The sequence below is a fragment of the Oxyura jamaicensis genome, chromosome Z (genome assembly GCF_011077185.1).
Source record: "Oxyura jamaicensis isolate SHBP4307 breed ruddy duck chromosome Z, BPBGC_Ojam_1.0, whole genome shotgun sequence".
Taxonomy (NCBI): Eukaryota; Metazoa; Chordata; class Aves; order Anseriformes; family Anatidae; genus Oxyura; species Oxyura jamaicensis.
The window spans coordinates 15,573,462-15,584,000 of record NC_048926.1 but is presented as its reverse complement, the minus strand read 5'-3'; the positions used below and the strand labels follow the sequence as shown (position 1 = coordinate 15,584,000).

General features: G+C 41.9%; 1 long non-coding RNA gene across 2 annotated transcripts; it reads left to right on the top strand.

Annotated features, from left to right (window-relative positions):
• Window positions 1–159: 159 nt before the first annotated feature.
• Window positions 160–6,005, top strand: LOC118156731. 2 transcript variants are annotated; one of them, XR_004746409.1, is made up of 3 exons: window positions 160–387; window positions 1,299–1,440; window positions 5,803–6,005. It is a non-coding gene; the product is annotated as an uncharacterized LOC118156731 (long non-coding RNA). The 2 variants fall into 2 exon arrangements; XR_004746410.1 differs by having other exon boundaries at window positions 161–387; window positions 1,318–1,440.
• The last annotated feature ends 4,534 nt before the right edge of the window (window positions 6,006–10,539 follow it).

The window sequence follows — 10,539 nt, the reverse complement described above, 5'->3', positions numbered from 1 at the left end:
GGAACGACAACAACAATTATGTTTCAATTTGCTGTTCAAAAGAATCAAGCATTCTGGAATATAGACAAAACTGCTTTAAATAAGCATGTCATCTGAAAGTTTCTAGTGGGCAAAATAGATATCATTTCCTGGAGCAGAGCCTAACTTCACTCTAATAAAAGTGACTCCAATACTATGAGAAAGAACTGGAGGCTGAAAATTAAAAAAACAAACATTTGACCACATTTCAATCTTGTGGTGCAGGAAGTGATGGGGAGACACAAAATTACCTGAAATCCTGCCAAAGCTTGCAGAGGATCTGTCGGTTCTTAAAGAACAGGGTGTGCCTCAAAACCATTGCATGGTTCATTTAGTCACAAAACAATGGACTTCATTAATATGAACAAGGTATTCAGGGGTGGGGAGTGGTATTTCCACAGTTCTGCTTCTTGGGAATATAGCAACTGATTCTAAACAAAATGTTCCAGCAATATGCGTCACAACCAAGAATTTGTAATTGATCTGATTTATGAGGATGTATCGTTTTCTATTACTTCTTAGTCTTCTCACCACACAGAGCTGAAAACACACATCCTGTGCAGGAATTCAGACGTTGTGACTCAAATACCAAAGACAACATAAAGGAGATCTTTTTATTATTTTGAATATTGATTATTTTCTCGGAGGTGGTGTCAGCTACAATGGCTCAAAACAGGTCTTAGTTTATACTCATAGGTAAAATTAAAAAAAAAAAAAAAAAAAAAAAAGAGAGAGAGAGAGAGAGATTCAGCAAATGTATATTCATAATACTTTTACTGGAACAAATCTTATTTCAGACTCTGTGAAATCTTCCTGACAGCAATGTGAGTAATGTAAATTAATTTCATGGGAGCAGGAGGTTATAGGCACCAGGATTCAGATGTCAGGACACAGAATCTAGGACTGCATAGACCAGAGCTTTTGGAGGGCTGGACAGTGAATAACAGAGTTATGTATAATGCTCATCACTAAAACAGGGCAGGAAAATAGATGTAACTGCTGCAGTTTCAGGGTTTCTTTTCATATAGCCTCTTAGTTGGAAAGAACTAAATTGAGGTAATAGGTTACAACTGGCCACTGAGGGATTTTTAGGTTTGTAAAGGATTGCTCTTTTATACCCATAACGAAAGCCCTTATTGCATGCAGTCCAGGAGGCTAGCTGAGAAAATCATACAGTAAGCAAGGCAAATTAAAGTGGACATGACCTTTACTCCAATTTTAGCACTACGAGAACTACAGAATTAGAGGCTGAACCAGAACAAATGCTAATTTCCATAAAGTTTTTTTCTATTGTTCCAGAAATGGAAGTCACAAAAAATGAGAGATGAACACTGGGAGGCACTGGAAGAAGGAAGAAGGCAATAGAGTAAAATGCAAACATTACATTCACAATAAATTCCTGGACAAGAACGTCATACTCAGGTAGTAATATAGGTTATGTCACTCTAGTACCCACCAGAGCTCATCCAAAATATCTACAGTTAGATGCCAGATGGATAAGGACTCACAAAGTCACAGTTACCTAATGATGACCATAATACAATTAAAAAAAAAAAAAAAAAAAAAAAAAAAAAAAGCATAATACAGTCCAAACACAGTCAGTACCATTCTCCAGATCAGATGACACAACAGCTCCATCCAGAAATTCAAAAAGAAAATGAGTGGAATAAATAAATAAATAAATAAATAAATAGTGTTTTAAGTGTATATGAGGAGAAATTCAAACTGTAAACTATGAAAAATATTACATATCCCATTGCTAACATTAAGCAATGAACTCTCATTGCTAATATCAAGCAATGAACAGAACAGAAACACTGGTAGTTTCCAGTCAAAGCTTCATTCCTTTGCAGAGAACACAGATGTTTTTCAAAGACAGACAGGTCACTGGTCAATGGTTACTGACTTCCTTAAACTGCTTTCTCAGTGGTACCATATCCTTCTCAGCCATGTGCTAGCATGGTGATTATTACTCATCTCACACTTTCTTAAGGACATGTTTCACAGGAGTCCTGCCCCTTTCACTCGAGTTTCTGACATCCCCACTATTCCTATCAGCATTCAGCAAAACCCGTCTGCGTATGTCTTTGTTCTTTGCACTCTTCTGCTCCCACCTACTAACACTTTTTGGTGGAGCAGCTTTCTGCAGCATCCAAGCTTGCTACCATAATCCTAGTGGTGGCCAGGCAGAGCTGAAGAGCAATCTTCCCCAGCCCTGCAACCTTCCCCTCAAAGCACAGGAGCCAACAATGAGTAGGAGGGGCCTTTGTGCACACACTAAATCATGCTGCATCAGTTGTGGGAAATAAATTAAATAAATAAATAAATAGATAGATAACATTAGCAAAGCTTAGGTTAGTGGAACAAATGATTTTGTCAGGAATGTACTAAGTATGAACGCTAAATCCTGAACAAAACTCAGGACTCTACATGGGAATGACACAAGAAGATAAATTAATTGTGTACTGTGTTTTTTATCCTAAATAGCTGTTCATTCTTCCATGTGGCTACAATAATATTCTAAATTGCATTCTTCGTTACTCCAGTGTAAGACAGAGAGTTCTCATCAGGTATCCTCTGTTAGTTTTTCCAAAAAAGATTATTTAACTGGTCTATAGTTATGATAAGAGCAATCTTCAAATCTCACAATTGTGTTGGGACAGACAATATTGTCTATAACCTTCAATGGCTTTGAGGAACTTCCATTGAATTTGTTTCCATAAGAAATTCACCTACTTGCTGATAAATCTCTTACCAAGAAGAAACCACTATTCTAAGGAACATCTGAACTACTCAGATGAAGTAGGATATTTATAATTTCTGTCTGCTTAGATACAACCAAGAAGGTAACATGCAGTCATGTTGTTATTATGATTATATGTATTGTATACATTCATTATACATATAACAAATAGAAATAATTTCTGTAAAACTACTACAGGCCACCCAGTCAAGGGGAGCCTTTTGATGACGCCTTCAGACTTCAAATACAAAAAGCATGGAATTTTCAGGCAACTAGCCTGAAACCATTCTGCTAATTTGGGTGTTTCTGAACTCGAAGTATGAAATCCTCAGCTGGTCACTAACTACAGAAAAGCTCCTAGGGAGAGCAGAGGACTATTATTCTGCCCACTGCCATCCTGCAGCCACCTTCTTCATGAGTGATTTTCACACATATTTAAGCTATTTCTTTTATTTTGAATATTCTGCAGCACCACTGCAATCAATGATCACATCAGGGTGAACAAAGGAACAAAGATTGGTTGAGGAAGACACCTTTCTAAGAACTGAATTATGACAGGGCATAATTTACTAGTTACTAAGTCAGGGCTATTCTCAAACCATTTTTCTTTTGTAGGCACTTACTTAGAGAAAAGAGGAGAAGGATGGCCAGATCACCCTATGCTGTTAGGATGTGCAGGAATGTGATCACGAAAACCAAGGCACAGATGGAATTGAGCCTGGCAAGGGATGCAAAGAACAATAAGAAGGGATTCTGTAGGTACATTGGCCAGAAAAGAAGGGCCAAGAAGAGCATGCCCCCTCTGATAGATGAGAAGGTTGAACTGGTAACCACAGACAGAGAAGGCTTAGGTACTCAACAACTTCTTTGCCTCAGCCTTCACTGACAGTCAGGCTTCCCACATCTCACATTTCCCTGAACCCATAGAGGAGGGCTGAAGGAACAAAGTTCTTCCCACTGTAAGAGAAGAACAGGTTTGAGACCACCTGATGAAACTAAACAAGTACAAGTCTATGGGGCCTGAGGACAAGCACCCCAGGGTCCTGACAGAACTGGCTGATGGAGTTACCAAGCCTCTCTCCATCACCTTTGAAAAGTCAGGAGAAGTTCCCGTTGACCAGAAAAAGGGAAACATCACTTCCACTTTTCATAAGGGTAGAAAGGAGGACCCAGGGAACTACAGAACAGTGAGCCTCACCTCTGTGCCTGGGAAGATTATGGAACAGATCCTCCTGGAAGAAATGTTAAGGCACATGCAGGACAAGAAAGTGATCCGAGACAGTCAGCACAGCTTCACCAAGGGTAAATCATGCCTGACCAATCTGGTGGTCTTCTATGATGAAGTGACTGCATCAGTTGACAAGGTAAGACTAACTAATGTCAGCTACTGGTACGCCCTTTGACATAGTCCCCCATGCTATCCTGTTCTCCAAATTGGAGAGATATGGACTTGATGGGTGGACCATTCAGTGCATAAGGAACTGGCTTGAAGGCTGCACCCAGAGAGTGGTGGTCAATGGTTCTATGTCCAGGTGGAGACCGGTGATGAATGGTGTTCCTCAGGGGTCTGTCCTGGGACAGGTGCGGTTTAATATCTTTATCAATGACACAGACACTGGGATCGAGTGCACCCTCAGCAGGTTTGCAGATGACACCAAGATGAGTGCTGCAGTTGATACAACAGAAGGAAGGGAAGCCATCCAGAGGGACCTGGACAGGCTAGAGAACTTGGCACATGTGAACTGCATGAGGTTTAATAATGCCAAGTGCAAGCTGCTACACCTGGATCAGGGCAATCCCAACCATGAGCACAGACTGGAAGAAGAACTCACTGAGAGCAGCCCTGCAGAGAAGGACTTGGAGGTTCTCTGGTGAATGAAAAGTTCAACATGAGCCAGCAGTGTGTGCTTGCAGCCCAGAAGGCCAGCTGTGTCCTAGGCTGCACCAACAGAGGGGTGGGCAGCAGGTGGAAGGAGGGGATTGTGCCCCTCTGCTCTGCCCTTGTGAGGCCCCACTTGGAGTGCTGCGTCCTGGTGTGGGGTCCCCAGCTCAAGAAGGATGTGAGGCTGTTAGAGCAGGTCCAGAGGAGGGACACAAAGATGATCTGAGGGCTGGATCACATCTCCTATGAAGAAAGGCTGAGAGAGCTGGGGATGTTCTCTGGTCAATGACAGGCATAACACAAATGGGAGCTTCAGTTAAACCCAATTACTTGGGTGCAATTCATATCCTCCTGAGAGGATATCAACTTCCCTTGAAGAAGCCATGAGTGGCTCTGATGGAGCCAAATCAGTCCATCCCTCAATTTCCTAACTTCCATTAATGCCTAAAAGCCTTTTATGTAGTTATTCATATGTTTTATGCTTAATTTAATTTCAACTAGGGATTTTAAAACCTGTGTTTCATGCTATTTGCTCATTTCATTCAAATGCAAGATTGTCCCTACTTTGCAGTCTTCTGCAATCTCTAAACTTTATCGTTAATACTCTGAGGGGAAACTGAGCTCCCTTGAGAAAAGGTGATTCACCTCATTTATTTAATTTTGGACTTTCTTTCCCTTTAACAGATGGTGACCTTCTCTATCTGCCAGGAATTCTCAAGCACGTGTTGACCTGTAACTAGTCATTTATTCCAGAGAAAGTGTGCAATAGTTCAACTCTCTGCTTTACACTGGCTGACCTACAAGGTTTTTCCTAATGTTTCTACTTTCAGCAAACTGGAGTTTTCACCATATGACAGTTACCTCAGAAGGCAACAGCATAATCCTCTACATAAACAATATGTTTTTGAGATAAACATGATGGTGGATCAAAGCATGATGAGCTTCTCCAAAAAGAGGCATGTTAGCTTCGTATTTGTTACACAATCGTCCTGAGATTGTTGCCTTGCAGATTTCCTTGTATATTAGTTTTCATCTGTATTTTATATATTCGCTGAAAAACACCACATATTTACTCCAGCAGAGGTTAAATGTTTAAAAGATCATTGAAGTGCATGATCCATCTTATTTATATGTAACTACTCTGCTTTTCATGTTTCAGTACTGGTCTCAAAATGACTCCTCAGTTCCTGCAATCAAAACTCCTGAGTTAGCTCAGACTCCGGGAACTCTACAGAGAACTCAAACTAAACAGATACTGGCCCAATGGAAACAGGCAGCTTCCCAAAAGGTGATAATGAATAGGCACCAGATGGCTGATCGAGGACAAAACAAACACTCTTGGTGTGTGCCAGAGAGAGAGAGAGATTGGCATCAAAGGAAAAATAGCACAAGCAGCAGTAGCTAGTGTGTCTGCAATCTAATTATCACAACACAGTAGACAGCAGTTTAATGCACTGGATTCAGTTAAAACATTTGTGCCATGCTTATTAATACACACGAATGAAGCAAATGAAGTATAAGTTCTGCTTTAGCTCTGCCAATAATTATTGATCACCATATGGGCACAACTAGGTGAAATTGAAAGGCTTATGAAGGGCAAGAGGTCAGGCAGGTGAACCTGCCCTTCACTACCGAAAACCCCAGAGTCTGCAAGACCCAGCCCCTCCAGGGGGAGCAGCATTAACTTTCCTTACCCAGCAGCTCTGGAGATGGGTGTTCTACACCAGGTTTCCACAGTGCAGGTGGCACCTAACAGCAGCAGTCCACAGCTCCTGCTTGTCCTCCAGGCTGTGCTGGACAGCTAGATCCCTCCAAGGAAGGGCCATGGGCCCCACAAAGATCAGAGCATATGGGAGTAGTGAAGGTGAATGGAGACCCCAGAATCCCATTGACTTGCCCTTTCTCAGAGCTCCCTGAAACCTTAGGATCTGTGGAGCTGCCACTGCAGACCTGAATTCAGTGTCCTCAGGGCTGCAAAACTCAGTACAGACAGCATGGAAAGCCTCAACCCCAACAAGCCACTGTTCTGCAAGGTTCTCCACTCCTGGAAATGTCATTTTTGCTCAGCCTACATCTCCAAATGGACAGCCCGTCCTTCCACAGGAATGCAGCAAAATGCAAGGTGAGGGTGTCATTCTCTGGCTGGTGCTGCCTCACAGGTAGAACAAGCCAGATATGGAGGTGAGGAAAAACAAGTTGTTGGAGCTCCAGAGCCACATAGCAGAGACAGGTTTCCATGGTGGCATGTAACCCAACACACAACTAAGAGGAGAAGCAGAAAGCACTCCAGTGGCTCTGCCCTGGTGGCAGCAACTGCAGATCTCACAGAACCTTCTAAAAGGAGGAAGCCATGTCAGGGCTGCTGTGCAGTCTGGCGGGGCTTCAGGCACCTAGGAGATCAGGGCTGTGCTTATGAGAGGCCACCAAGGACCTGGGAGCAGCCACAAAGCCAGCCCTTAAGAGAGGGGATTGTCCCCAGGACACTAGGAGGCTGGACAGCAGTCACTGTCACCTGGGAAGCTGGTCTGGGCTCCTGGACAGGGAACATGATGGCATGGATCCATCTTCCCTCTGCTTCTCACCACATAGACTCAGAACCTGTGGAGAAATGTTTCCCTATCTTCCCCAACACACCTGTGTTTTTTAAAAGTTTGCTGTTCTGCATTTTTCTCAGTTCATGGGTTTGGTATAAACATAGGTTTGGAGTTGAAAAAGCTCCGTTGGTGTTTTCCTGCTTTCAGGAAAACATGAGACTTGAGCTACCTCAGCACTCTGACTGAAATTTCAACAGGAGAAAAAGGGGACAGTGCAATGCTGCTATTTACAACAAACCACACTGTTGCAACTATTACCCTTAGATTCCCTCTAAATATCCCACATATATCATTCAGAAAAGGTATAAAAACTGTGGGCTAGCCTCGCTCCCGCTGCAACTACAGGTGAATTTACTGGATTCTTTGGCATTTCTTCAAAGGCAAATTATCTCCATTCCCACTTTAAAAGTTCAGGAAAGTTATGCAAACAGAGGATCCACAGAGTTGGGGGAATTTATAATTGCATACAATAACTGACTGGGCCATACTTAAATACTCTCAATCAGATACACAGCTGCAGATCTCTTTGCTGATTTGAAAATCAAATTATGCTAATGAATAGAACATCAAGACAAGGCCACAAATGACACAAACCATTGCATATTTAACATAGGATCTTCCTATTTCCATTCAGATAAATAATTTTATCAATGTTAGTGAATTTTGAAAGGAAAGACAAATTAGTACAGTATTCCTTCTGCCATTATAGGATTTAAAATTTCATCTTTGAAGGAGCAATTTTATGAATTGGTTACTGCTTTTAACAAAAGAGACTATAAATTTTCCAGACAAAACTACCTTAACAATGTGTATGTATTACAGGCCTGCTCATTTGAATCAGTCAGTTTAAAGTCTAAGTATCATTAAACCTCACAACTGAAAGGTGCCAAAACACAGAATTTCCACAGCTGTAAACAGTGAATACCTGAAATCTAGAGAGTAAAAATGCGTGAAACTTCCAGTAGAGTATGTTTTGCATTAATGTACACAAATCAAATGTTTTTTGAACAATATAAGTGGATGAAACATCAGGAATGAAGCAATATAATCCAGTAAAGTAAAGTATGCATACCCTGAAGCAGGAGTGTTTTTAGTGTTCTTGTCATGGCACAGCATTTTGTTGTGAATGTGTCTGTGGAACGAGGTAGGGGACACTTGAAATGAGGAGCAGAGCAAAATCTTGAAAAATCTTTCCAAATATTTCTGCTACTAAAGAATGGGGCTCCGTTTAAGGTCACAAACCATATGCCAAAGTGGCTTGAAAAAGTACTTCTTTTCCCTTACTTGGGTTTTCACTTTCCTCCCTGTTCGGAACACCAAACTATTCCCTTGCTTTTTCCCTCATGCAAAAATAACACAGATTGCAGACAATGTATTGAGTGCTCTTTTTACTGCCATACTCAAAAATCAATTTTCTTTCGGAAACACCTATTTCTTTATTCTCTTTTCCCCTAGCTCTGAGCTGAAGAATCATAAAATCAGTGGTTGCACACTGGAACAGGCTCCCCAGGGAAGTTGTCACTGCACCGAGCCTGTCTGAATTTAAGAAGAGATTGGACTGTGCACTTAAGTCACATGGTCTGAACTTTTGGGTAGACCTGTGCGGTGTCAAGATTTGGACTTGATGATCCTTAAGGGTCCCTTCCAACTCAGGATATTCTATGATTCTATAAAATGGCTTGGGTTGGAAGAGACCTTAAAGAGATCTTAAAACATCTACCTTCAACCCCCCTGCCATCGGTAGTGATTCCATCCACTAAATCACTCTGGCCAAGGCCCCAAAGAGCCTGGACTTGAACACCTCCAGGGCTGGGGCATCCACAGCTTCTCTGGGCAATCTGTTCCAGTGCCTGTAAGTGAAGAATTTCCTCCTAAACTCAAATCTAAATCTCACCACTTTTAGTTTAAGACCATTCGCTCTCATCCTATCATTATCTACCCAAGTAAAGAGTCCTTCTCCATCCTTTTCATAAGACCCCTTTAAGTACTGAAATACTGTGGTGAGGTGTCCCCATAGTCTTCTCTTCTCCAGGCTGAACACCTCCAGCTCTCTCAGCCTTTCTTCATAGGAGATGTGATCCAGCCCTCAGATCATCTTTGTGTCCCTCCTCTGGACCTGCTCTAACAGCCTCACATCCTTCTTGAGCTGGGGACCCCACACCAGGACGCAGCACTCCAAGTGGGGCCTCACAAGGGCAGAGCAGAGGGGCACAATCCCCTCCTTCCACCTGCTGCCCACCCCTCTATTGGTGCAGCCTAGGACACAGCTGGCCTTCTGGGCTGCAAGCACACACTGCTGGCTCATGTTGAACTTTTCATTCACCAGAGAACCTCCAAGTCCTTCTCTGCAGGGCTGCTCTCAGTGAGTTCTTCTTCCAGTCTGTGCTCATGGTTGGGATTGCCCTGATCCAGGTGTAGCAGCTTGCACTTGGCATTATTAAACCTCATGCAGTTCACATGTGCCAAGTTCTCTAGCTTGTCCAGGTCCCTTTGAATGACTGCTTTTCCTTCTGTTGTATTGACAGCTTAGTGTCATCTGCAAGCTTGCTGAGGGTGCACTCAATCCCGTCATCTATGCAGTGATGAAGACATTGAAAACCACCAGTCCCAAGACAGACTCAAGTGTATAGCAACTGCAAGTTACATTGTTCCAGGATGTTAGGAGTTATCAATAGTGTCAGTCTCATCTTTCCCAAACAGGTAGTCCAATGAGAAAACAAACAACCTAAATATATTTTAACCCATTGAAGATCAGATCAGACTTCATTAAGCAGAGTTAAAAATAATAATAATAATAAAATAACTCTGCGAACAACCTACCACCCACTGGCTGAGCTTTGCAGAGTTCAGGCATTTGCTAGTGTGCTATCTTCAGAAGAACTGCTTTTAATTAAATCTTTACTTCCTATCTTTGTCTTTTGGATTACATACCCATGTATTCATTCTTTTCACAAATCATCTCTGTGTTTCATTTCAGGTTCATACGTTGTCTATTACTATAATTACCAGTAGTAAAATAAGCAGCTTGAGTTATGTCTTTTTGATGGAGTTTAAAGTCATTGTGCATCCTCAGAAGCAAAAGAAGGCTGGCTCTTTCCAAACCCTTGCTTGGAATGATCACCTCTGCACTAGAAGCTTGCACTTCAGATACTGTGCTTTAGTCCAAAAAAATCTCCAATTTAATTAGAGGAAAAAAGCAATGTGTTCCCTTAGTTTTCCGTCTAATTTTTTTTCAGTTGTTCTGAGAATATTTATCAGTAAACAGCAGTCTTACAAAGAACAAGCCCTCAAACATATTTATG